This window comes from Corvus brachyrhynchos, unplaced genomic scaffold (assembly GCF_000691975.1).
Source record: "Corvus brachyrhynchos isolate BGI_N302 unplaced genomic scaffold, ASM69197v1 scaffold365, whole genome shotgun sequence".
NCBI classification, from domain to species: Eukaryota; Metazoa; Chordata; class Aves; order Passeriformes; family Corvidae; genus Corvus; species Corvus brachyrhynchos.
Window position 1 is genome coordinate 1,729,647 of NW_008239544.1, and position 27,981 is coordinate 1,757,627.

The 27,981-nt window shown below is 47.5% G+C and overlaps 2 long non-coding RNA genes across 4 annotated transcripts in view; one reads left to right on the forward strand and one right to left on the reverse strand.

Moving 5' to 3' along the window:
• Positions 1 to 27,981, forward strand: part of LOC108448458 — a 266,016-nt gene that overhangs the window by 189,291 nt on the left and 48,744 nt on the right. For both annotated transcript variants that reach the window (XR_001864348.1, XR_001864347.1), the window contains exon 3: positions 13,853 to 13,963. This is a non-coding gene — a long non-coding RNA (uncharacterized LOC108448458). The remainder of the gene's footprint in view (positions 1 to 13,852; positions 13,964 to 27,981) is intronic.
• Positions 17,703 to 21,118, reverse strand: LOC108448460. Of its 2 annotated transcripts, none has more exons than XR_001864350.1 (2): positions 18,699 to 21,118; positions 17,703 to 17,909 (listed from the first exon to the last, which is right to left on the reverse strand). It is a non-coding gene; the product is annotated as an uncharacterized LOC108448460 (long non-coding RNA). The 2 variants fall into 2 exon arrangements; XR_001864351.1 differs by having other exon boundaries at positions 17,703 to 17,912.

Below are 27,981 nucleotides of genomic sequence, written 5' to 3' on the forward strand. Positions count from 1 at the left end.
CCTGGGCAGCCTCAGAAGGGCCGAGGTGGGTCAATAGAATGGCTTCCACCACGGATTCTGGGGCAAAAGAGAAGGTTCCTGGTCGTGTGGGCTCTAGTAGGAAGCAGCTGAGCATTTATTCACTTGGACCTCTCAGAAATCTGCAGAGTGGTAAACTTAAGAAATGTTGGAAACCTCAGAGGTCATTAAAGACCCCTCAAACTATGCAAATATAGTATCAATACCTCATTAATCCTTGCAGGCCTTCTGGACATTGGTTCTCCCTTCTTCTCCTCTGGAGTCCCTGTTTTCTCACATTTTTTGATGGTTTTAAGACAAAGACAAACTTGCGTCTTTCAGCTTTCAGAGTTCCAACACAGTCACCACAACAAACATGAGAGCAATTGGGAGCAACAAGTCTGCAGCTCATAAACCCACACAAAATTAGATGATGCTAGCTAAGCTGATAGTGACTCTGTTGTCTGAGTGCTTGTCCTAACCCTGCCTCTGCTTCTTGCAGAGCTCCCAAAGATTCAGGTTTCTGAAGACAGAGGAACTTGTTAGCGGTGACACAGGATCCTGTATCTTGTTGTTAGAGGTTTGTGGGGCCTCCTTTGGTGATGGTACAAGCCAAGCAGTTTTCCATTTTTTTTTCAGCAGTTTCCCAGGATTCATCTCATTGCCTTCACCTGCCTTGCCTGCCATTTACTGCTGTTGTGCTGGAATCATGCAATGGTTTGGGTTGGAAGGAACCTTGAAGCTCATTCTGTTCCACCCCCTGCCCTTCCCCTATCTCAGGTTGCTTCAAGCCCTGCACACTTCCAGGAACAGGGAAGAACCCAGAGCCGTTCTGGGTTGTTCCCTTTCAAGGTCCAGAGCCAAAATTTGTCACCCAGCTGCAGTGGAGGTGTGGGAAACACCGATGGCCGGGCAGTCCTCAGAGTGACCTCTGGGGCCACTGCTGCCCTGCCCACTGCTGAGGGCAGCTGCGTTTGCTGGTGCTGGAGCAGGGATGTTGAGGGTGCTTGTTTCCACTGCCAGCTTTTCCTCTGGCCAGCTGGAGGTTATCAAGGCCACAGGCTGCTCTCCAGCCTCATAAACCTCGTGTGCTATTCGGAGTCATGACTCTCCCACTGAGCCGCCTGCGCTGTTCCGTGGGACAGCTAATCCCTCAGCGTGCCTGCTGGAAGCTGCTGTATTGATTTCTGCCTCTCTCTAAACCTCGGTTGTGTTCAACGCTTGTTAGACATCTGAAGGAATATCCAGTGGGCTCCAGGGGCAGCCAGGGAGTGGGGCACAGGCAGCGGGGCCAGGGGACATTTGCCTCGAGTTTGAGACATGCCAACAGGAAGGTGGCAGTGGGACCTCTGAGCCCCAGTAAAACTCTTGGACAAGATTTAAACTAGCACGACACCGCTGGCTTACTCTCTAATCATTGATAAAGTAGATTTTTATGTGTTAGGCCCAGGGGATTTGATGGTCCTCTGAGGCAGGTTTAGGGCACTTTGCAAGCTGTGCCTGGATGCAGGTGCAAGGGAGCCACTGCTGGGGACTTTTCTTCATTTTACTCCCTGTAAGTCACAAGAAACCTCTGAATTCCAGACCCCTGTTGGCAGGACATGTGTGGCTCTCTGGAAGCACATTCGGGTTGGATCTGTTGGATTTCCAGTCTTTGGGATCAGTCATCCTGCCCAGTGTCACCGTCTGCCATGTACCCTGTTCCCAGACTGACGTGGCTCCAAAGAGCCCCTTTATGTGGAGGGAGCAGTGGATGATTAGGGAGGTTATGTGGACACTGGAATTGAAGCTTAGAGCCAGGATGAGAGGGCTGAAAGAGGCAAAAAGAAGGATTTAGCATATTTTTAATTAAAATAACAAGCTGGGACCTGTCACTACATAGATTCCTTTGTATCCAGAGTTCCTTTCCCTCTTTTCATCTTTGACTTTTTAGATTAGGCACTCTCAGAGCAGGGATCACACTTTCCTCTGATCTGGAAAATGCCTGGCATGCTTTGAGGGCTGGCATTGTCTATGCAATAATGAAATAACCACAGTTTTAGTCTCATTGCTGTCTAACTCCTATCTGCCATCGTCATGAGATAGTTAGTGCTTGAAATAATTGCACCTAGCACTTACATTATACTTTTAGTTGTTCACAAATTAATTCTCATACCACTCTGAGATCAAAACTGGTACAGCTGCTCTGTGAATTTGGAACAGACACACAGAAATGTAGCTTTTTCTCCCCCAAAAGTGGTGGTGCCTGCTGTGTCATGATGTACTGCATAAACACAAACCTCATCCCAGTTTGAGCATCTTATAGCAGGGCATTAGGAAAAGTGGCTGATCTGTCATGTTCTTTATTTACGTTAAATTAAAAATTAGTAGATTCAGCCAGATTTTGCTCTATTAAACACAGACAGACTGGTTAAAAGTGACCCTATCAATCAAAATAGTGATTGTATCAAAGGGCTTAAAATTCGTCCTAACAATGGCACAACCCAGAAAAACCAGATCTTTTGAACAAAGCTTGATCCTCCATCCATGTAATTTAGCATAAAACCTTGAAAAGAAGCAAAGCAAACTGAAGTAATTGCAAAATACAAATTTTAATAGACCTAATCCCCAGGAGGATCTCTGTCAGGGGAGTTGAATTTGGATTTGTTTGTACAGATGAGTCTGAATGGCACTTGAGTGCTGGTATAGAGCTGCTCCCAGGCTCTGCTGGGAGATGTAGTTCTGGTGCAAACCAGGAACAGGGGATGTGCTGGTGGAGCCTGGAGGTTTCCTAAGGAATAACCTTCTGCTTTCCCGTCTCTAATACTCCCCACTCCCGTGGTTTGTGTGTTGCTGGCTTTGCTCAGTGATCACTCACTGCTTTGGACACAACTGCTGTCCATGGACATCCTTCCACTCCTGTGGGCTCCAGGCTTGGCAGGCCATGAGAGAGGAGGAAACAGAAGTCTGTCACCCAGACCTTTACCATTAATTTAGATTTTCTCCTGTTTGCTACATATGTACATGAGGTAAATCCTGAGTTGTTCTGGACATTGCATTCTCTGTGGCTGATGGCACTTTCCTGCCTTGATTCCATCTTTCTGGAGTACCACTCCGCGCCCCATTGGGCCTCATGTTTTCTCCTTTTGTTTTCATTTTGCCAAATCCAGCCTTATGTGTTGGTGCCACTCTACAAAATATGTTTTGTCTGTTTATAGCCTCATCTTGGCCTTAGGATTTTACCTTTTCACAAATTCACCAAGGTGGCAATCCAGACACCTGCCCTGTCTCTGGCTGGTGGATGCCCAGCCAATCAAGATTCAGCAAACATAGTTTTGGTTTTCATATCAAATTACTTTCCTTAAACTACTTGCAACTGCTTACAAATTTACTAATCAATTTTCATGTTCCCTGGGCAAAACTCACAGGGACTTGGACACCCAGGTGTGCACACTGTATCTGTGCAAGACCACCAATGTTTGATTCTGCTCACACTTCTCTCTGCGTCACATTCCATTGCAGGCAACTTGGCCAGACTGCCCTGGGTTTTCTTTTCTCAAGCTTTCAGACATGACTAGTTTTGCCGCTTAAGTATTTTCATCCCTTTGATTACAGGTTTTGTTCTATTTTAATATTTGTCAAGCACTAATGGTCACTGGGTGTTGCTTTTAATTGTACCGTCTGCTCCAGCTGTAGAGGAGTAGAAATAGTCTCAGCTGTGTGCATAGGTCAAAGACTTGGCCACTTTTTCCTCTAAACTGAGTCCAAGCAACTTATTTCTCCAAAGCTGCTGGTCTAAGCCAGCACTTTCATTCCAGAGATGAAAGGTGAGTGCCAGGTTGTGGGGCTGCCGAGCCTCTCCATCTCCTTTCCCCATTAGCAACTGGGAGCGGAGCGGGCAGGTGGAGCAGGCTGAGCGTGCCTTTGCAACACCACCTAAAATCACGTTTGATTTGCTCCCTTTGATGGCATGTTCACAGTTATCTTGCCACGACTCTGATCTTCTCCAGCTGCATGGCCCTTTAAATCCCCCATTTCAAATAGGAAGGAGAAAGCGATTTGGTGGAGCCCTTCCCATCCTTCGGATCCGTGCTCTTATTAAGGCTCGTATCTATTACTTTCTTCCTTTCTGAAGGAGTCAGCTTGATTCAGTACTTTTGGGACTTGGTGACATTAATGTATCTGTTTTATGTAACACGGAGTCATTATTAACAGAATCCTAGATCATAAAAAAAGGGCTAACGAGAGACAAGGAGGGTTTTTCCCCTTGAAGCTCATAGCAGCGGTGCCGCGGAGAGGCCGGGGTCAGGGAGCCGCCGCCTGATTGGGCGCGCGGCCGCCGCAGTGGCATTTCTGCAGTTTCATCAGAAAGTCTAAATAATCCATGTGAAAACGGAGGTTTATTTACTGGAGACAGATCTGTGCTGCCGGAGCCGGTGAGGCACCAGAGCATCATCTTGGCTCTGGGTGCCTGTTTGTGCCGGGACACCGCTCCTGCTGCTTGTGGTGTGAGGGCATGGCCAGGCTGACCCTCGCCTCTGTGCAGCAGCTGGAATCAAGGATACAAGAGTCAGAGAATGTTAAGAAGAGAGCAATAAATGACCTGAGGAGGGGAAACTGGCAGGGACCCAGGGGCTGCTTTGTGCTGCTCTAGGAAGGAGTCAGGGGGAAGGGGGCTGGAAGTTATCATTGATACATTTGCACTGCAGGGCAGGGCTGCTGCTCCCCTCTGGCACCCCCACTGCTCTCCCAACCTGGAGCCATTCCCTGACAAAAGCTTTTAATTTTCTGTGTCTGAACACAGGCTGCCCCTAAGTCAGGAGAAGGAACTGGAGCTGAGATTGTGGCTCTCCGAGGGCTCTGACCCAGAGAACCTGCAGTGAGAAAGGGGCTGAAGTAGCAGTGGAAGCTTTGGTACTCTCCTCATCCTGGAATCACAGAATCCCAGACTGGTTTGGGTGGGAAGGGCTTATCTCACCCCCCCCCCTACCATGGGCAGGGACACCTTCCACTATCCCAGGTTGATCCAAGCCCCGTCCAGCCTGGCCTGGGACACTTCCAGGGATCCAGGGTCAGCCACAGCTTCTCTGAGCAAATGTCCTTCAGCATTGTCCAGTACCTCAGAAGGCTGGCAGAAGGCAAGCAAGCTGTGCCAGAGAAATTACCAGCCAGTCCATTTGTTCAGGATTGGCATTTAATAATTTTTTCTACCTTCAAGTTTTAAACTTATTTACAGGGAGCTGAATTGCTTCCTGTGCTGTTTATATCTCTGTTTTAATATTTTTCCTTTTCTTAATAAATGGTTTTGTTTTATATAAATTGACACACAAGTATTTGGGGAGGGGGAGGACTAGGGATGTTTCCTCTAAGGTTTTATTAAAGAATCACACACTATTATAAAATGGCATAAAAGAAACAGCAACTACACCATGCACAGCATGACAACTCCTTTCCACCCCCGTCTCAGCAACACGTTGTAACGTGGTTCGTGTCTTTGGCAGGTGGCAGCGCAGCCCCAGAGCCACAGCCCTGTCTCCTGAGCCTGCACACGCTCAGGGCTTGCTGGGTGACCTCCCTGCCCGGGAGTCCAGCAAGGACGTGTGGGGTTTTTCAGAGCATGCCATGACCCAAACCTAGAGGTCAAACTAGTGAAGTCCTGAGATACTCCTCGTCTTGGAACTCTGCAGACTTTGAGAGCCACTCAGAGAGCTGATGCACTCAGGTGAGGTGCTGAGTTGGTTTCTAGGTTAGGAACTCCAAACCCAGGTCCATCCTGCTCTCTTGGTTTAGAATGAATTTTAGTATTCATTTTAAATATTAAGTAAAACAAACCTCTCTGATACTTCTTTAGTTACATGTCTGTTCCACCAAAGGTTTGACAAACTCTTGACTATTGTCCTCTTCTGCACACTTAAGAATTCTCTTTTATATCTGTTTTCTTCATTCTGTTCCTGAAAGGAGAATAATCATGAGCACGGGAGTTCCCCCTCATCTGGGGGAACTGCTATCAGGACACATGTTGTCAGGAAACCAGCTCTCTTGCTGGTTTGTGACATTTTGCAGCTGGCTGAGATCTTAGAGCAGTGTCTGGGCTTCCTCCCTTCCCTCTCAGCAGTTCTCCTTGCAAGGGACGGTGTAAGGAATTAATCTGCTGTAATTCTGCTGTTTGCAGAAACCAGATTTATGACAAAGGAAGGACAAACCTGCAGCTAAGCTTGCCGTGGGGACCACACCCAGCTGGTGTTTGGCTTTGGAGCTCTGTGGCCAGGCTGGAATGTGAGCCCGGGGCCGTGAGGTGCCGCAGCCGGGCCATGGGTGCAGAACTGGGTGTAGGTACATGCAGGGTTAGAGGGGATGGGAAATAAAACCACTGTCATGGCTATGAATTGAGCTCCCTAAAGTGCAGATTTGACACAAATATGTATAGAATATTAAAACTGATGTAGTTCCTATTTTCCTTGGAATTCTGGTTTCTGAAATTTGGTGCTTTCCACCACAACCACAGACATTGGGAAGGCTTTTAACAGAAGGCTGAGCTGGGTACGGCTGCAAACAGGAGCTTCAAGGAAGTAACCAAGTCGGATGAATAAAACCTTCCCAACAAAATCTTGGGTCATCAACTCCAGGCTTGGGTAACATGGTGGAAACCCCTGTCTGGACCCCAGGTGTGGGCCCCAAACCCAGCACCCAGGCTGAGTTTGCAAAGGGCTGTGTTGGTTCTCTGAGCAAAGCACGTCCAGAGCCGCTGGATGTGTTTGGTGTAAGCCCTTCTTTCAATTTGGTTTGAGATTAAACTTGGCCACAAGGTCACAGCCTAGGAGGAAATTTTGGAACAATTTTCAAAGCAGTTAATTTGGACATTCTTCAAGTATTTAAATGCAATTACAAATGAATAAATAATTTATGCATTGCTTTAACTGAAAAATATTTTAGTTTAAGAATACACAAATTGTCCCACAATTAGTATGGCCTGTCTGTGGATTAGCTGGCAGCTGGAAAAAGCAAGTTCTAAACCTGGGAAAGGGGCACGTAGTGCTCGGTACCTTCTCAGTTGTGTTTACCTTTGTATCTGTTGCTTTGACTGGGCTGTTACGGAGCGAAGGAAATCGTGACAGTACAATAATATGCACTTTAAAAAAATATAGAACCTATTACAATGTTGTTTAAAAATCATTATTATATTGTAATGGAGTTAAATGCTGTGTTTGTGTCAGGCTTTAATTCCTGAGGAATTCCAGACTGTGGGGCCAGGCTAATGTGACAAAATACTGAACTCAGAGATGTACGTGTGTTCTTTGTGGAGCAAAGGCTCCTGCAGGGACTCAGACATAGAGGGAAATAATTTATTTTCAGAAAAACAGTTTTTAAAAGTTTGCAAAGCTATGTTAAATAGAAGAGATTGAATAAAAGTGAAGATATTTTAGAAAAATCAGAAAAAATTAAAATCACTATGTTTTGTTCACAAGGTTTTCTTTTGAAACTGAACTTTTTAAAAAACCCCACAGTCCAAATGAAAAGTTTTGCTTGTGTCAAACAAAATATTCTTATCAAACCCAAAATACTTTTGGTTTTTGTTCAGGAATAGAAATGTTTCCATTTAACATGAAGCACTGCTTTCAGGCTCTGGGTTTGATGGTCAGTCACTGAGCCTGAACAAAGCAGTGGATTCATATCCCTGTGTCCAAAAGGGATGAGGCTGTACCAGGGCTCCCAGGGATCAGTATGACCCCGTGGTGGGGTGCTGGGGGTGTCCTGCCCCTTGTCCAGCTGTGCCAGTCCCTCGACACCGTCACCACTGCCTGGTTTGGCAGCAGCAGGTCGGGCTCCTGCTCCTGGAGCTGGGAATGGCTGCGGCGAGGCCATCAGCCCTTTCAGTTACACTGCCCTGAATCCCTTAATCTTTTGAAGTAGCTCCCCTGTTCTCATCTCATCACACTTGTTACCTCCTGCAGCACCTCTATCCCAATCCTAATCTGGAGGGGAGAGTAAATAGGTTGTTGTGGGTTTTTTTTCTGTTATTCTCTTTAGGTTCAGCTGGAGAAGAGAAGGCTCTGGGGAGGCATTAGAGCACCTTCCAGTGCCTAAAGGAGCTTAAGAGATCTGGAAAGGGACTTTGGACAAGGGCCTGGAGTGACAGGGCAAGGGGAAATGGCTTCCCACTACCAGAAGGCAGGGTTAGATGGGATATTGGAAAGAAATTCTTCCTTGTGAGGGTGGTCAGGCCCTGGCACAGGGTGCCCAGAGAAGCTGGGGCTGCCCCTGGATCCCTGGAAGTGTTCCAGGCCAGGTTGGACGAGGCTTGCAGCAACCTGGGATAGCGGAAGGCATCCCTGCCCATGGCAGGGGGTGGAACAGGATGGGCTTTAAGGTCCCTTCCCAGCAAAAAAGTTCTGTGTTTTTATGGTTTGTTGTATATGTCAGGAAACAAAACCCCAGTGATTTTGGTGACACGGTGTAAGTTTGGGAGCACATTTGCTTACATTGGTCTTGAGGAGCCGTGCAGAGGGACATCAGAGCAGCGTGAGGGGCATTGTCTTGGCAGGGAGCACTGGCTCCCCCCGCCCCATCCCATAACTGGGGGAGAGTCAATCTCCCTCCTGGCTCCAACTCCTCCATGTAAGCCAGAGTGTCTGTGGTGACAGAGGGGACACCACCTTGTGTCCTGAGCCACATCCCTGTGTGTGTCAGAGGGTGGGGGCTCTCCTGGCCGTACCTGCCTGTCAGCCCCGGCTGGAACATGGTGCTGGCTCCACAGCTGGGGTCCTGTGGGAGACCCCAGCGAGTCTCAGGGATGGGATGAAAAACAAAGAATAAAATAGCAGTACCAGAATCCTAACAAGATTATTTAACTTTTAAGGGGGGTGGGAGAACATTTTTTCATGCATTTTTATTGATTTTCAGTATCGTACAAAACCCAGCCATGTACAGCAATAACACAGGAAAAGATACAATCATTGAAAACCAATTACAGCTCCAACAGCCGGTTCTGGATGGTGGCTGCACACCCAGCCCCTCGCTCTGGCTCAGGCCCGGTCAGATGCACACTCGGAGTAAAAAAACTTAAAACTGGGATTTAAAATGTAACAAGTGCATGTGCCGCTGCAGTGCTCTGCTGGGGGATTTTCTTCCTGAGATACTGACGGTGTCGCTTTCCCTCCCGGCCTCAGTTGCTGTTGGTCCATCCTGTTCCCAAGCCAGGAGGCCGAGCGGGATGTGACCCAGAGAGGGCTCAGGGGCACTGCGGGAGCACTCCAGAGACTAGAGCAGCTCCTCCTCGTACAATCCCAGAATGGTTTGGGCTGGAAGGGATCTTAACCCTCATCCAGTCCCACCCCCTGCCATGGGTAGGGACACCTTCCACTCTCCCAGGTTGCTCCAAGTCCTGCCCAACCTGGCCTTGAACAGTTCCAGGGCTGGAGCAATACCTGGCCATATCCTGATGTGCCTCAGCCTCTCCATGGAGGATGTGTGTCCCTTTCTCAGTCCCTCACAGAGCAACCCCAGTGCTTGATAAATGGCTTCATTTGCTGCATGGAGCCAGGCTGTGCTCTGCAGTCGATGGCAGGTCTGTGTCAGGGGGGACATGGGGACACAGGCCCAGCCATGTGTGTGCCAGCCCTTGTAAGCAATGGAGTGTAAAAAACCAAATAACCAAAAACCTCTCTAGCATTGTGAAAGTTTTATGGTCATTTTTCCAATTACATAATAGAGTTCATAATCTGTTATGAATTAGCGTAAATCAGAATCAGCCCACAATTAAGAAAATAAGTTAAATTGCATTTTGTGAAGCGTTGTTCTGTCTGAACAGTTTGCTCTCATGCTGCTAACCTGACAAATTCAGTAATTCACAACATCCTCCTTGGAATCAGTAGGAATTACTGAGGTTTTACAACAGCCTATATGTACAGGTTACAACAGCCTTGGGTACTGCACACAGGCCAGTTTCAGGAGAGCAGAGTGTCCTTCAAAAGCCAAACTGCTGAGTCTGTGTAAGGTTGGGTATTGGGAGAAATTCCTTCCTGGAAAGGGGCCGTCCAGCCCTAGCACAGGCTGCCCAGGGCAGTGGTGGAATCCCCATCCCTGGAGGGATTTAGAAACCATGTGGATGTGGCAGTTGGGGACATGGGGCAGTGGTGGCCTTGGCAGTGGTGGGGAATGGCTGGACTCAATGAGCTTAGAGGCTTTTTCCAACCCAAATGATTCTGTGATTCTGTTCTGGCCAACACCAGGCAGAAGGGAATCACCATCCAAAAATATTAGGAACATCACCAGCTTAGCAGGCAGAATTTGTGGATGTTTTGGCTGTCATCATGGTATCCCCAGGTCATGTCAGGAGCGATGTTCAAATGACAACAGGAGACAGGAAGCAGCAAAGAGCGTGCTTTCATCACCCTGTGAGGCTGGGTGTGCCCCTGGGCACGGGCCTGAGGTCTCTGGAGGGCCCTCCACGCAGAGGCTCCGTGGGAGCTGCCTGGGTACCCGGGCAGGGATCTCACACAGGGCGTTAGTGCTGTCTCCATTTTCATCTCGGGCGTTCGGAATGATGTTTCTGTGGCCAGGGCAGGGCAGTCGGGTGCAGCCCTGCCCTGAGAGCTTTGCTTTGATGGTAGCTGTCCCGGGCCGGGGGAGGGCAGCGGGTGCGGTGTGGGCTGTGTCCTTGCTGGTCACTCTGGGCTGGTTTGGGGTGTGGGTGGGAGGGATGTGCTCCGTGCTGCGTTCCACAGCTCTGCAGCAGTGATGCAGCTTTGGGGTTTCAGCACCTGGAGACAGTGGATTTTTCTAAATTTGCGGGTTAATGTGACGGAGCAGGGAGTGTGGCAGAGCCCCTCGCCTGGCTCAGTCACACACACGGCATCCTTCGGGCCAGGCCCGCGGCTTCTGCCTCCTCCAGCGCCTCCACGGGTATTTCTGACAAAGAAAGGGAGTCCGTGAGCCCTCACTTGTGAAACAAAGGCCTAATGAAAGGGCCGGGCTGCCCCGGCTGGCAGTGGCTGTAATTCTTGGCAGGGTGTGACATGCCCATCCTCTCGAATTAGCGCGGGGCACGAGGAATTTGGCACGGTGCTAATTGCGATCAGACGGGAACAAGTGGCCTCAGTATGCGGGCACGTGGTGGGACAAAGGAGCGCCCCGAGCCCCCGGCCCCGCGAGGGGCAGGTGCTGCCCGCCCTGGGCAGGCGTCGGGAGCCCCCCTTGTCTCCGTGCTGGCGAGAGGACTCGCGCTTAATTTAGTGTGGGCTTTGTCAGATGCTCTTTCTTTGCCGTACAGGAACTCAGCTGCTGCAGAATCAAGGCAGCTGCTGCCGGGAAAGCTCCCTGCCATGCTAGGGGACAGCTCCCTGTCAGCTTCAGCCGGGCAGGAGGGATTCCCTTGTCATTCCGGAGTCCAGGAGACAGCCGGCAAGGCCAGGCAAAGGGACAAGCTTCCTTCTAGCAGAGTACCCTTTCTAGACAGCAATCCTTTTGTGACAGGTCAGAGCCGTTTCTCTCCATCGCCCCAGCCAGGGGATGTGGCCTGTGCTCCCGAGGTGACACCAGGAGCAGGGCAGTGAGCCATTCACGGGCACAGTCCTGGGCAGGGTGAGAGCAGCTTCAGCAGCCCCTGCCCACCTGCATCCCTCCCATAGCAATGAAAGGGATTTAATCCCATTTGCAATTGGATTTGGAGGATGATGCTCCAAGGTGGGAGGTGTTTGCAGGGAGATTTCTCACAGCCATGGCAAAACTGTCCTTCTTTCATCATTCAGAGGATGGAGTCAGGTATACACCAGGAATTAACCTGGTCATAGCCAAAGGACGGTTGTCACATCTCCAGTGCCACCACAGAAACCGGGGGAATCCAGGCTCACAACACCTGCCAAAGTCCAAGCAATGGATCTCATTATATGGCCTGTTACACAGATGTGCACGGGCATCCTGGCTCCAGCCTGAACTCTGGGACGTTTGGCAGGAACTCTTCTCTCTTAAGCTTGACTTTTCTGAAAAACTCTATACGTTACTTTCATTACCTGCATGTCACTTTGCTTTCTCCTCTTCCAAGTTATTCATGACTAAGCTGAAGCAGTGCAGAATTTCTGCTCCATCCTTTGCTAATGTTGTGTTTGTGCCCTTTTTTTCCTGTCCTTTTATCAGGAATTCACAGGAAGATTAATTCCTCTTACTCCATGACAGTTTAGTTTCTTTAAGAACCTTTAGTGAGGGATGTTCTAGAAAAGCTTTTAGAAAATCAGATTCCACTGTATCAGCCCTAATCTCCTGTATTAGCAGGGCTGGTTCCTCATCAGACAACTCAGATCTGTACTTATAGACTCTTCTCTTGTCTTTCAGGCTCTGTCCCAGACATGTGTTTACTCACTGCTGCTAATTCTGATTGGTCCCACAGTTTTCTACCCTTTTGCCTGTTCTGGAAATCAGACTTTGTGGTCTGTCATTCCCAGGGTCACTCCTAAAGCCTTTTTTAAAAATTGTCACCTTCCAATCCTCAGATGCAAAGGAAGAAAGTTCAGCAATTTCATATTTGAGCTCCTTGAGGGAGCACTGTCTGTCTCTGGTGATTTGTTGCTCCGGCATATGAACCCTGCTGACCCCTGCATAGTGAACAGCAGTGCAAGGAATTAATTTAATTTTGCTGCTGTGCCCTTATCTTTCTTAATTCCCCCCTTTACTCCTTGCCCATCTATCAGCGGCTCTGGGTGACAGACAGGCTTCCTGCTTTTGTGTTGGAGAAGCTTTTATTAGCTCTACGAACTCTGATGATTGTTCTCCAGGCCCTGTTTTGCCTTGCCTTATCGTGGGCTTGCACTTAGTGTGCTGGGTTTATATCCTTTTCTATTTTTATTGTTTGGAAACAACTTCCATTTTCCTGAAAGTACCTTTTTTATTTCAGATAACTTCCTTTTTCCGTTGGTTTAAACCAAGCGTTGAATGTCTGGTGGTTTAGCTTTTCCCCTGGTGTGTCTCACACACGCTTGTGTCCCACAGTGTGTCACAGAATCCCAGAATGGTTTGGGTTGGAAGGGCCTGAATATTCATCTTGTTCTAGCCCCTGCCATGGGCAGGGATGCCTTCCACTATCCCAGGTTGCTCCAAGCCCTGTCCATCCTGGCCTTGGACACTTCCAGGCATGGGCCAGCCACAACTTCAGGTGTAGAGCATAGACAGAGGAGAAACAAACGGGGCAATAGCAAGCGGTATTTCATGAGAGTTCTGTAATTTCTAGTTATAAATTCCTGACAGCCACAGATGTGTGACTGCAGCAAAAACCACCACTGGAATGGGAAAGTTCCTGTCCTAAAAACCTCCTGGCGTCAGTTGCATGACACCTCCTGGTCAGCTGCCCACCCAGGTGCCAAGCTGTGCACCCAAAAGGAGGGTTTTCCTTGGGAAGAAGAACACTTTTCATGAATGAAGCTGTTTTCCCTGACTCTTCACTGCATTTGTTTTCTGTACGGGTGTCTCCGCTCCCCTGCTGGGTACGTGAGCAGCCAGTCTGGGCTGCACTGGTTAGAGCAGAAGAGACCACAGAGCTTCTGGCTTTGCTGATGGCTGAGTCAGAGTCTGTGGTACAGATGAACAGGGTGGTTTCTGTGGGCAGAGCCACCTAAATGTAGTTGATACAGTCCTTTCCCTATGAAGCCAGGAAGCTGGGAGGTGCAGCTGTCAGGTTGGTAGGAGGCAAAGTAGACCTGTCCCAAAGGTGCTACAGGTCAGCCCTCAAGTGACAGAGGAGATGGAATGGCTGGGAATGTTGACTGAGTTGAAACTGAAAAAAAAAAATATTAAAGACTTTATGCTGTACCCAAACTTCTGTTTCTTTTGGTGCATCATTCCCGATCCTTCAAAGTATTTTATATACTTCCCATTCTTTTGTTTGCAGGCTTTGATCTGGAGAGTTTGTACTGACTTTCTCCGGTCTGAATAGGAACCATCTCCCCTGCTCCACTCATCGGCACCAGATCCTGCGACATCTCCATGTTTCCACAGTGAGGTAGGAAGACCTAATTTTCATAAGCCTTGTAGAAGTGATTTCTGTGTTGGTCACCCTCTTGGGATGTGTAATGTAAATCACCTGGATTAGGAGAGATGTGATTACATGTAACAGAGCTGTTCTCAGGCAGAGTTGAGGGTTCTTTGTGCTCCGTGAGCTGCAGGGTTTGCTCGCTCCTCCTTCTCGTGGTGCCATGGCTTTGTTTAAATGCCACCTGCCTGAAGTGTTTCTGAGCACCTCACTTGCTGGCCAGTAGTGTTGGCTCCTCTTATTTTCAATGAGAAGGTGTTTTTTGAACAAGGCTGTCCATAGAGTATGTTTTTCCTACATGTCTACAAAGCCTTGCTGGGCTGCAGCTGTGTGTGGGCTGGAGAAAAACCATCAGGGCTCTGTTATTTAATTATTTATGTTGACCTTAACTGTTAGTTTCTGTCATTAAAGAATAGGCCAAGTGATTAGTGCCCTTGGCTTAATCTTCTTAGCAGGAAAACCGTCCCTTGAATGTCTGTCCTAATCAAACAGGCGTAAGGAAAGATGAGGAAAGGACAAGACTCCTTATCTGGTTCATTTTCCATGTGAATTGGTGAAAGTAAATCATATTTGGATGGTCTGTTACAATTTGTAAATATAAGTTTCCCAAAACTATGGTAAATTATGTGCTGGCAGAAAACACATCTTCCTGAATATGGGACAAATATCCCTTTCCTTCCTAGCAGTATCCCCACCATGAGATTTGGCATTGGAAAAATACCTGCAGTCCAAGTGTAGTAATTTCATCCAAAATTATTTTGTGTGTAAATAGACTTCAGTGAGTCACTGCGAAGTACCTGGTTTTAATATATTTGTATATTCTTAGTCATTATAAGGTCATTCATAATCTCTAGGATACTTGGTATTACCAAACCTTATGTGATACTGATAGCAATGGAAAGATTAATGGCAGGTTTCAAAAAACACTCATCAGAGTTCTCCATCTTGATGGAACACTGAGAAATGTAAATTTGGAGTTGGATTTTTTCCATGTATTTAGTTTTTGGGGATTTTTTTTATCCTTTAAAGAAGGTTTCTCTCCTCTTTTCTTCCTGTTTTTATTTGAAGTATTTTGTTTACAACACGAGTGCACACTTCAATTTCTTGAGAATCATCAGACTTATAAATTTAATGGAAACCTTGGGAAATTGTGTGATAGGCAGACACTCATTTGCTTTGTGCTCTCAATATCTCACAGGATCCTGAGCAAAGCATCTACTTTTTCACATTTTGTTAGGAAATGCTCCAGGCCTTGGTGTTCTTTGAGGGTGGTGCATGGTGCTCTTCAGGTGTTGTAAACTGAATCCAGAGATTTTGTGGAGGAATGGCAGTGCTGAAATCCCATCTTCCCTGGGGTCAGTTCGTGATTTTGATATGAGAATGAGTGGGGAAAACAGTGGATGGAGCACAGAAAGGACAGAAAACACTGAGAAGGTGGGAGAGGGGGAAGTGGAAGGGGCTGACATGGGGACAGTGGGAAAGACTGGAGAGACAACATGTGCGATCAGTTGTGATTTTCTCACACTATGATGTCTTGACTGATTTTGTTGTATTGGAGATTGCAAGTTTTCTTTAAAAACATGTAGCACCTGCAAAAGGGCTCTATTTTTGGACCAATCTGTGTGCTGTTTCCATTAATGACAGTGGCAGAAAAAGTGGGATTATGCTGTGGGATTCCTCTGCAACCTCAGAGCTTCATGAGACTGGGGCAGTGGGGCTGTGAGAAGGTGACAAAGACTCAAAAAAACCCTGGTACCAGGGTGAAGGAGAAGAGATGGGCAGTGAACACCTCGGGGAGCTTTGGGGTGATTGGTTTGAGCATCTTAGTTAATTAAAACTGCAGGTTTAATTGCGTAGAAGAGACAAACCCAGGTGATGAAAAGTAAGTGTGGGGTGAGTATGGAAGGACCTCACACAAGTGGAAAGAAGACAAGGAAAAAGCCTCCAGAGGAGAATTACTCTTCTGATGTCCATGGGAAATTTGGCTTTTGTTTAGCAGAATTGTAACTTTTAAATTTGTACAGCTGGTACAAGCAGGTACAACTTTATTTTGCCAAAGGGCAGGATACTGTGAGGCACATGTCCTTTCAGAAGAAATCCCAAGCCTTAACCAGCTGAAGAAGAAAAATCAGCAATTTTGGGTCTGTGTCAGTAGAATACACTCTGTAAAATTTTTAAGATTTAAAATTTTTTCTGTAAAAAGGAACTTTCTTCTCCATGCTAGTCGGAATCGTTCTTTTGGACCTAGAATACACTTGGTCATTAAACTGAAGGCTTTCATTTCAACCTGGTGAGGAAAAGGCCCTTGTTCATAGTCTTCTATAATTTCATAGATTTAATTATGGGGTATTATTATAATTACCTGTTTAGTGGGTAATTGCTCTTCCATAAATGCAGAGGAAGGGGAGAACGTGGGACCAAGGCTGTATTTCATGGTACAAGGGGGTATTTGTTACTGTCTTTTAATGCACGTCTTGGTCTTGTGGTATAAGAATATAACACATTTTTAGTAAATTTCCTCTATTTTATTTCAATACCAAGAAAAAAGCCTGGGAATGTGTTTGCAGCTCATCACCTGGGTGATATGCTGGCATATGAGAGACAGTTCTCATGTGATTTCCCAAAATACTTTTGAACTAGCAGAAGGCACTTTCAGAAGCTGCTGTGAAAGTGTAGTTTTATTCCAGTGGCTCCAAAACTCATTGGTGCCACATCAACAGTCCAGCTGTGGTCAGTAGGAACCCTGAGCAAACAGCAAACATTTGGCACTGACACAGGGTGCCCAGAGCAGCTGTGGCTGCCCCTTCCCTGGAAGTGTCCAAGGCCAAGCTGGACAGGGCTTGGAGCAGCCTGGGACAGTGGAAGGTGTCGCTGCCCATGGCAGGGGGTGGGATGGGCTTTAAGATCCCTTCCCACCCAAAACATTCTGGGATTCTGCGATTTCACCATTATTTGCTGCGTTTACAATTAAAAAGTTTAATGATAAGGACTGGTGGTAGTTTAGGATAAATTTTGAAGGTTCTTAAGGGATTTAGTTTGTTTATCTAATTGTGGAGATAGATTAAAGCACATTAGAGTAAGATTATCCAGCATGTCTTTACCAGGTGCAAATTGGACAGGTTTCCTCAGACAAGAGGTTGTTGTTGTTTTCCTCACTGAAAAATGTAGACATGTGGCAGGTATTGAGAGATTTTCTTCAAATTTTCCAACAGATAAAATCTTTATGTTGTCTGTCTTTGGTTCTTAGCTGGTGAAATCAGCTGGAATTAGTGGGATACCTCACTGGACACAGACAGAGCCCTGGAGCCTTTGCCCATGTGACCCAGCCAGTGTAAGAGCTGGGTACAGAGTGACAAAGGGGCTGAAGCCCACTTCCCTTTTCCCTGCTAACATTCACTATTAAAAAACCCAGAGGTACAAATTACAGACTCTGGGAGCTCAGAGAACTGTGCCAGTGACACATTTTTGGGGATGCTGTGTCAGGGGTAGGGAGGGGTGTCCCCGGCCCCACAGATGGGCACACTCAGACTGGGCACAGAGCTCTGGGGCTGAGAACATTCAGATTTGCTTAAAAATCCTGTTGACAAATACATAAGTTGTGCCTCTGTGATATTTAAAGCCTCCACACACCATTTACAAATAAAAATCATACAACATAGATTATTTCAGTTTTTCCCTTATTTGATCAATTCTGATAAAAAGGCCATGCTTGGATTAAATCTTTTTATTCTCCACAACCATGTGACACTTTAGGGGACAGTAACATTTGTGAAATAATCTGTCTAAGAAGTAACACAGGAGAGGAAGACGCCTGAAGAGCCTGGTGTCAGGTCCAGCATCCTGGTGCCAGGTCCAGCACAGTGGCTGTCCCCTGTGGCCACCACACCTTCCCATCGGGGCTGCTGGCTGAAGGACACTGCTGGGCCAGAGCAGAGGACCCGTGTGAATGAACTCGAGTGATTTTAAAAGTCAAGTGATTTTAAATCTTTACAGGCACTGAAAGTTGTTTCTAATTAAAGCTCATCGAGTACCAGAGAGGAATTCTGGCATTACCGGCAGCCGGAGCAGGGACAATGAGGACCAACCTCTCCTTCTGACCAGTTGCTGGTATTTGTTTGAGGCTCTGTAAAGACAGTGCTACAACATCTTTACACACACCACCGGCTTTGTAGTAACTGTCTCCTTGGAGCCTTGGCACGGGGAAGGACACGCATGTCCAGGCATTTTCCAGGTGGCAGGATTTCCTTCTCCTCTAGTCCCGGCGCCACAAACCCCCTCCTTTCAGCCCCAGCACCGTTTAAATAGATCATTTGTTTTCATTATAGGTTTTTGCATCCTTGCCTTTCATTGCTGTTAATGAATTTCTAGGGTCTGATTGGGAAACAAAAGCCAAACACAAACATAAAAAGGGCTCTGACAAAGGAGCCGGTTGAGCGTCTGACAGGCTGTGCCCCGCGATGGCCGCGGCTGCCGGGCTGACACCGCCCGGGCAGCGCTGGTTAATATGCTAATCTGCTGCTCGCCGCTTAAGATTCCTCTCAGGTCTGAGCAGGCTCGGCGAGCCCGGCGCAGGGAAGGGGTGTCTGTCTGTCTGTCTGTCTGTCTGCCTGGCAGCCCCGAGCGCTGCGGCCGTGGCACATCCCGGCCCCGCCGCGCGCCCGCTGCCCTCCCGCCGCCCTCCCGGGCACACCCTGGGCGTACGTACCATCCACACCATCCGGAAAGCTTTCCGCGAGGCTGGAAAACAGGGAATGCGCAAAAGCCACGTATGATTGGCTCGTTCCTCTGCCTCCGCGTCCCCAAAGATTCCCACTTTAATAGACCATGTGTTTCTGCTGCTGGAGAAGCCCAGTGTAAAGTGCCAAAATCCAGCAACAATGAAGTCAGACGGAGTTTAGCATCCAAAACAAAGGGACGGCATTTCTGTAGCTCACTGACAACACAGCAGTCACAGGATGGTTTAAATTTCCCTTTATTCTCTCTCCCCACCCAACCCCAGCCCAAGAGAAAGCCAACATTTATTAAAATCCATTCGTTCAGGACAGCAGCTAGATGCCCATCTTAGAAGGAAAGCTTGCTCCTGGTATTCCCAATGACTGCCACCTTTCCTGCGTGCTTGTGAGCTGCAATCCCCAGCTGGAGCAAGGGGGTTCTTATTTCCAGAATTAAGGAAGGAATCGATTCCAGAGACAGTTTCCATGGTCAGGTCCATCAGGTCCTGCAGCCACAGGAGAACTTAATTCCTCGAGCTCCCTTTCCTTTGTTTTCATAACGTCACAGTAGTTCTGGAGAGGCGTCTGGAGAATCCTCAGCTCCAGCTTCAGCCAGGGGATTTCAGAAGTTGCATTTTCAGGGCAGGTCAGATGTGGACAAACCAAGTCTCCACCTGACACGTAAGCAGACAAAGCTGTTTAACCTCTGAATTATAGCAGAGCTCCATAGTTCTCTCTTCTGTTGTCTCATGCTCCAAGCAAACTGCTCCTTGCAGTTCTCCCTCCTGGTGCCAAGCACGTATTCCAGCTGCAGCTCGGCAGCGCGGGGAAATTCCTTCCAAGTCCCCAGCAGAACAGTCAGCGCTTTCTCCGGAGCTGCAGGCTTGATTGTCCTTGATTATTTTATTTCTCTGGCTCTGATCCAAGATGTTCCCTGTCATCATTTCAGTGTCTTTTCTCATAATCCCTTTTCTAAACATCATCAACAATTAACTGATTCTCTCATATCTACAAACACATGCACACACACGCAGGCGCGCGCGCACACTCCACCGAGCCTCATCAGGGTCTTTTTTGCCTTTAAGTATAAGAAATTACAGCTTCTCATTAGCTGAAGAGCATGTTTTGAAAGGCTTTGTGTTTACTCACTTTGCAAGTGATGCTGGCGCTTTTAATTATTCTCCTTTTGCATATCATAAGCGAGCAGCGAGCTGCTCCAGCCAGCCCAGGCGACGCGTATTCCCAGGAAGGCAGGAGGAAGGGATCGCGTTTTACCTCACTGCTGCTGCTTTCTTCCCTTTCTGTCAGCCAGCCAAGGAATCCCCCCAAAGCTCTTACGTAGCAGATACCAAAACCGTGAGTCACTTTTCACTCCCGGAGCAATAAGTCCATCGCATCCCTGTGCAGAAGGGCGAGCACAAGGCTGGAATCTCTCCAGGCTGCCGGCGTGCCCCGGCACCAGTTCTCCAGCAGTGACTTTGTTTTTCCTGCTCTTGCTTTTTCTCCTCGGCTCTCTTTTCTCTTCATTCCTTTTCATGCCATTCCCATTTTCTTCCATCCTTCCTCTCCATCCGTCTCCGTTGCTGGCAGCAGCAAACCCAGCCAGATATGGGTCTCTCTCGTCTTCTGTAGGGCTTTTTTCTCCTTTTTTTCCCCCCCTGTATCTGCTGCAGCCTTTGGCTGCTCACTCTGCCAGGTTGGATCACCAAAGACACACGACTCGCTCACAATGAATAATCAATACAGATATTGATCTGCGGAAAATGTTTGTAAATTCCTGAAAGGGGAATCGGGAACAGCGGGACAGGGAGGCTTGTGGGGGACGACAGGGTGCTCCAGGCTGCAGGCAGCGCCTGGCCAGAGCCCGCATCCTGCCGCCTCCGAGGTGACGGGTGCTGGAATGCGCGCGCGGGTGGCGGCGGGTGTGTGCGGGGGCTTCTGTATTTTCATTTCTCTACAGCTGCTTCCCCCGAAGAATCGGGAGGCGAGCAGCTGAGAGGCCCCGTTGGTGCCATGCCTTGGCTGCGCTCCAGCACTGTTTTGTTTCCATCATCACACGCCACTTTGAAATTTGCATAAATACAAGGGTTATTTTCTCTCGTGCCTCCAAAAAGGTTTAAGAAGGTGGGAAAGTGTTTCTGTAAGGAGGGATGGCTGGGTTTAGTCATCATTTTCAGGATTTACTTTCTAATCCATGTGAGAAAGGAAGGCAGAGATGAAAATAAAGGGCAATAAGAAGGACATGGAGAAGACAGAAAAGCTGTTTGAATGTGGAAGAGCCTTGGATTGCAAAAAAACCCCTGTTCTCCAGTGGCGACCTGCCTGTGTCTGGTTTGTGTGGGTGGCGAGTCAGGTCAGACCTCTCCATCCAGGACTCTTCCCATCTCCCTGTGGACAGATCTGCCCTGGTCAGGAGCTGGGGATGATCATGGAGCTTTAAGATTCTGTGAAGGCTGGAGTCAGACCATCTTAAGAGCATCCTGAGCCCATCCCCAGGAGCCACCTCCCGCCTGCCCACCCACTATCTGACAGCCCGTGTGGTGTGTGGAGCACACGTGTAGCAGGTGACATTCACCCAGTTTGCTCCTGGCATGGTCGACCTCACTCCTGCTGCAGGAATGTCCGTGTTGTGTCTCTTCCACCTCATCTCTCTGGTTTTCTGTCTTTCTGGGGAAAGGCATGTACTGAGGCTGTCAACAGATGTGGTATTGGAATCATTGAGTATTCAGCCCCTTTCTGATGCTTGAGGTCGGCAATGGAGACCCCAAGGACTGCTGAGGGGGGCCATGGGGTGTCTGCAACACTGGCCAGACCAGGCGGCCGTGCAATGCCAGGGTCATACCCTGGGCCGGGGCTGCCCGAGGTGCTGCCAGCTGGAGCAGCCAGTGGGATGTTCTTGGGGCAGCTCCCGGCCAGATGCAGCTCATGGGCCCACCCGCACAGCCCCGTGGGTGTGTGCACAGCCCTCGTGCCTGCCCTGGGTCAGTGGTGGGACCTGCCTCAGTGGACGGCCGCCCTCCCTGCACTGCTGCGCGGCCGCCCCACGCCAGCGGCCCTGGGCACCCCCTGATAGCCATCTCAGGCCAGGATGCAATTCCCGCAATGCAATTCCCGTGGCTGCCAGCTTTATCAGCCCACGCCAGCAGCGGGGAGGCTGAGCGCCTTCATTCTCTCTCCAGCTCCTGATTAGCTCCTGCAATCCAATTAGCAGAGGCATTTATATCACAAGGGGCTGAGGTGCCCCTGCTCATCACGGCAGCTCAGAGCCAGTCATAAATTCTCCCGACACTACATCTTTCCTGTGACATGGATTAATTACAGCTCTGGGCCTCCAAGAGCAGATTTGCAAATGAAGGTGCCCATGAAATAAGAGTTAGGAAGACAAAGCAGGAGTTTCCCGTCCATGAGGGCTGAGGGGGCAATGCACAGGGTGGCCCAGGGCGGGGGCACCTGTGGGCGAGGGGCTGGGGGCAGGTGGGCCAAGCAGGAGCTTTATTAACTGAGGTTGGCCAGGGGATGTTATGAGTCTGTGCCTCTGGCCATAATGAGAAATTCTTCATAACCTCCCTTTGTATGCTCTGCTGCAGTGCAGATGCTGGGAGTGAAGCTCCAAGAGCCTTAATAAAATTACATTTTCCCACTTGAGATGTTGCAGGCGCTGGCCAGTGGCGCAGCTTGGAGAGGCAAGCGCGGCGCTGGGCCCTTGGGAGGGTTTGGCGTCGCAGGGATCAGTGTTGCTCTCAGGGGCACGGCCACCTTCTCTCTCGTCTTCATACAGTCCGCTTTTCTCTGATACCTCTGCTCCTGAAACAGCCATTTCCGGGCTCCCTTGTGTCAGCCCTACTCCCCTCGGGCCCTCTGGCTGTGGCGTCAGCTCCACGGAGCTGGGATTTGCTGCAGCAGTAAAAGGAGCAGGTTGGAAACAGGTTGTAGGAGAACACCCAGGAGGGTGACGGGGTGGGGGACAGTTGTGTCCTCCTACACCTGCGTGCCGTTACCTGGCTCTGCAGCTCTGTGTTTCTCCTCCACACTGGTGCCCATCCAGCAGCTGGCTCTGCCTTTGGGTACCAACCACTTACCCAGTGAGCACTCACCCCTTGTAAGGTCTGCATGGCTGTTCCTTGGGTTGCATGTCTGTCACAGTCTGCTGAGCTGGGCCCTACACAAGCCTTGGATCTGTTTTCCCAATCATGTGCCAATTTAATGATTCATACAAGTTCTCCATCCATCAATCAGTTTTTAATTTATGTAGCAGTCAGTGGTTTTGTTAAGTTTCCAGGCGTTTCTCTCTCACCTGTTATTGAAATATAATTACTTAAGAAATCGACAAACTTACCTTTGAAATGTGTGGGTAGATGGGAATTTTAAAGACACGAGGATGCATATTAAATTTAGTAGCATGTCAGCTCCATTTGATCTATTTACCCTGGGCTGCTGACAGATCTTCTGTGTAAGCAAATGTGGTTCCTGGTGAGGGCTGGGTTGGGGTTTGTTTGTTTGTTTGTTTCTAACTCAGTGAAGGTGGCAGTGTCCAAAATAGAGCTCTACCTGTGGACCAGTCATTCTCCCATTGAAGGGAAATACTGGCTGGTCTTTCAAAACAAGAAATCTTTTTGCTTTTGTATAATAACAAATCCTGCATTTTCTGACCAGCACAGTCACTGTTTGTGGCCACACAAAAGAACTTACTCCCCAGCTGATCTCTGCCACAACCTGCAGCTGGACAGCTCCAGACTTGAGGTGGGTTGATGTGGGAAGAGATGGGTCATGAGCCACTTAAAAACCCACCTCATAGATCCCTGCTCAGCTGAGGTTTGTACATTAGTATTTATCATACAACCCCAGAATGGGCTGGGCTGGAAGGGATGTTAAAAGTTCAGACAGTTCCAACCTCTGCCATGAGCAGGAACACTTTTCCACTAGACCAAGTTGCTCATTTATGCTTTTATATATGTATTTCTATTTTAAAAGCTGTAACAGCAGCTTCATGTCTGAATTTGGGGATGGGATCACCAGGCTGTGAGATCCCAGTGTTCCCTCTGGCCAGTCGGTCTGTGGATCTCAGACAGAGCTGAGGGTTTGGTCCTGTCTAAGATTTCCTTTGCTTTGCTCATTTTTGCATCCCACACCTGATGTGTCATTGCTTTGATGAGACTTGTTGTTGCTACACTTTTGTTTTCCTGAGTACAGCCAGGAGTTTTCATTCACTAATCTGTAATTCAACTTCTACAATGATTTTTCTTCCACATTCTAGTGGGCTATAAAATGCCACTGGAATGATTTCTTTTTAACAAAACTCTGACATGAGCTTCCCTCCTGGTCTGAGTGAAATGACAAAACAGTCTTCTTGCAACGTAGTATTTTGTAGTTATTTTCTTGATTAAAACTGCTTGAAAATGTTTTGTGAAATCTCCCTTCTTACCCCCACAAAAATATAATTTAAACAAAACTGATAAAACACCTCCCTACAAACATTTTTGGCATTTTTTCCCACAGCTACTCAAAGCCAATCAAGGTGTTTTGTTTCTTTATGTTGTCTGGTTTAAGATTTTTGTTTCAAGTTTACTTTTTTGTTCCAAGTTCTCATACAATTTGTCACATTGCCTTGTGTGTTCTCTGACTGAGCTGTTTAACTTCTGGTGATGAGATCAGTGAAGCACTTTTTAACAAAAAAGCACTTTGATGCTTTTTTAATGGAAAGAGAATTTTAGAAACAGTATTCAAGTGATGTCAAAGTAGAATTTGTGGAAATTCTGCTTTTAAAAGTAAATTAAGTTTGGTTTAGCTGTTTTGCAATCAGAGGAAGTCGCAGGGGGGTGTGCAGTCAGGTTCCACCTCTGGCTCCTGTGGAGTGGCCGATCCTGCAGCACCTTCACCTGTGTCCCATTTCTGTCCTTGCCTCGGGAAGCCTCGTCCTCAGCCTCAACAGATGTGATCTGGCTCACTTCTGTCCCCTTCAAGGTCCCTCCTGTACCAGCCTCCCACTGCTGTTTCCTGGATTTCAGTCCAGAGACGGGAGCTGCCAGCCCTGGCTGCTGTGCAGGTGGGACTCCGTGTTGTTCCCTGGGATCCCTCTGTGGGAAGTCGTGCAGGACCTACAGCTCCATTCACCCTCACTTTTTAGTCAGTACAAGTGTTCTTTTCCTGATGGGTGACTTTTTTCTTTTATAACATTGTCCTGCTCCAATTCTTCCTGAAAAATACAGTTTAGAGGGAGTATTGTCAAAAATTCTGTCTCTCTCTCTACTTTATTATCCCCTCATTTTTTTTTGTCATTTAACTCCAATTATGGGATGCTAAGTGCTTTTGGAAATTTCATTGTTAATATCTTCTTACAGTGCTATTAACGTAAATCAACGTTAATAGTGTCCCAGCAAGTATAAAAGCAATCAAAAATTCAGTACTCACGAATCATTCTGTAATTTCAGCATAAAATGTTAATAGAAATAAAATCCAATACCATAAAATATCAGCAAATTCAACTTTAAATACATGTGATGAATGACTTTACCATTCTACAGCATCCCGTGGACTTTTGCAGCGGGAAACCTCTTCTCGGCAAAGGTCTCGTCCCATCCCTCCCTCCTCCGTTGCCTTCCCGGCACGAGGTGTGCCCAGGATTTTACTTTTCCAGAAATTAAAAATCCATCCTCCCTTGCGATGTGGCATCTGCATGCAGGTGTTTGGTGGTAATAGGAAGGATTACCTGGAATCTGTTAACTTATTCGAGTTAATAGAAACTCCCTGCTCCTTTATTGCCATCAGCCTGGCTCAGAGAGCTCCGTCTGCATTTACCTTTTATTGAGATTGGGATTTTCTTACTGACAAATCTTTTAAATTGGAATTTAGTTGGTGAAGATCCATCAGTTATTTCAAGGAAACTGCTAGGAGAATGGTATAGATTTCTCAGGAAATACAGCTCTTGGCCTAACAATTCAACTTAAAATTACCATGAAAAGAAAAACTAAATCCCCCAAGTGATACCTGAACAAGTGTTGGGTATTTAACCTCTGATTCATCACTCTGCCAGGCTAGAATCTTTTGATGTTAATATTTTTTTAATTCCCTTGTTTTAATGGACTTGGGCTATTTGTGCTGCAGCCTATAAAAACAGGTTGGAGACCCTTTTTCTGGTAGAGGTGGGTACAACACCTGCAGGCAGTGCAGGGGAAGGTCTCATTTCCCTGCCTCACCAGACACGAAGCACCACACGAGTCTGGGATTTCTGTGATCACAGAAGATGAAAGGGACAGTGTGATGCCTATAAAGAGAGTTTATTTGAGCAAGGATCCTCTGGTCATTACATAGATTCCTTTTCAGTTCTTATTCCCTTTTTCCCCATTATCTCAGTGTAATGTCTGTGTTTCCAGCCTCTGGATTGGGCCTGTTCTGCTCTCTTGGTTCACTTTCTCATTTCTCCCTCAATTCACATGGGATTCCTTCCCTGCAGATCTCTGCAGAGTTTTAAAGACCCTTTGAAGACTGAGGGGAATTTTTGTGACATTTAGAAAATATTTACAAGATGTTAGGAGAGTTTCTGGAACCTCTCAATATCTCATAAAGGATATCAGCTGCTAAACTGTTCTATCCTCACTGTCTTTGTGCTTGTCCCCGCAAGAATCAGACAAACCAGAGACACTGGAACCTTTTGGTTATTCGGGTATGTGTTGCCCTGGAAAGTTAAGGTAAATGATGAAGAACTCATTTGGATCCTTATACCTTACTAATTCTTTTGTCTAGGACTTCTTTTACATTATAATCAAGCAAACCTACCCATTTTTGTAAGATTTAATTCTGATGACACACAGATTTGCCAAAATTCTTCTTAAAAAGGAGTTCTATGGTCACTACATTTCTGTAAACAAGTGGTCAGTGGCCGCCAGCTCAGGACTCATGCCAAGCCTGTCAAACCAGCTGGCCAGGCTGCGCGGGAGCTGGCTGGGCTGGGCAGCGGGACCCCAGGGGCAGTCACTCCTCTCACCTCACCTCAGGAAAACTATTTTCACCACCCAAACTAATGGGTCATCCAGTCTGTAAACATTCCCTGTTATTTATTGCTGGTTTAATATGGAACATTTTTGTTTTTGAAACTAATCTGAAATCAAAGGCTTTATTCTCTGGCAGAGAGACACCGTTCCTCTTTAATTCAACCAAAGTTGAATCAGCCCTTAAGCAGGGAAGCTTGAAACCTGCAGCAGCACTTTTGTTAGGGTTTCAGTTGAAAATCTTCCTGACGGAGATTTTTAAGATACTGTTAAAAATCTTACATCATTTCCTTTAATTCCTCTTCCCCTGCTTCCTGTCTTCTGCTGAAATGGGAACTTTGCAGGTTCTGGTCTCCATCTCACCTGTTGAAGATCACAATATCATATGGACAGTAAGGGAAAAACTACAGTTTTCAACTACTTTTTTCAGAATTAGTGACTTCACCAAAGATCCAGTGGGGAGGGATCAATGTACTGGCTCTTTGCCATGGAGTCACAGGAGCTTCACTCGAGAGCAGAGGGAGCTAAGGGACTGCAGGGCTCTGCTGGCATCCAGGATGCCAAATCCTGCTCTCTCCTACTCAGGAATCTCAAGGGCTGCCTTTCCCTTGAGTATAACTGGGAGCAGAGCCTTGCCAACATTGCACATTTGGCTTCATAAAAGGAGAGTTGGAGGGAATCCTGCCATAATTGTATTTACAAGGTTGGTGAGAAGAAAAATTCCCCATATTCAATGAAGTAATGTTAGTTAAACATCAGGACAAAAAAATACAGATGTGAAAAGATAAAAAATTTGGGTTTGATGGTAATTCAGCCATAAGGTGCTCTGTCTGAGGCCCCTCAAATCACAGTCTGCATGTGCCTTTTGCAGATGGTGCTTCAGAAACCCCAGACTCAATGAGGGGACCTGGATCGGGAGTTGCGTTGCTTTGGGGCCTCATCCTGCACTGCCTCCTCTGCCAGAGCTGCAGTGACGGCTCCGAGGAGCCCCGGGAGCTTCAAATCAGGGCTAATTGTTCCGATTTCTTATACTTAATGGGTGTTTGGGAGGAACTGAGTTCTTGCAGTCAAAACACAGATCTGTGAACTTTTTTGAGTAAGATGTAGTGAAAAATGGTATTTTTCAAGATATTTCAACCCTTTCAAGTCTGCGTTCTGGCCCTGTTGGTAACTGAAGGCTTTCAGTGTTGTTTAACTTTTATTTTTAAAATGTGTTGATTCCTCTTCCACGTGGGAGAGCGATGAGGTGCCCATGTCAGGAATGGCTGATGGGAGTGGGTGAATCCGTGGG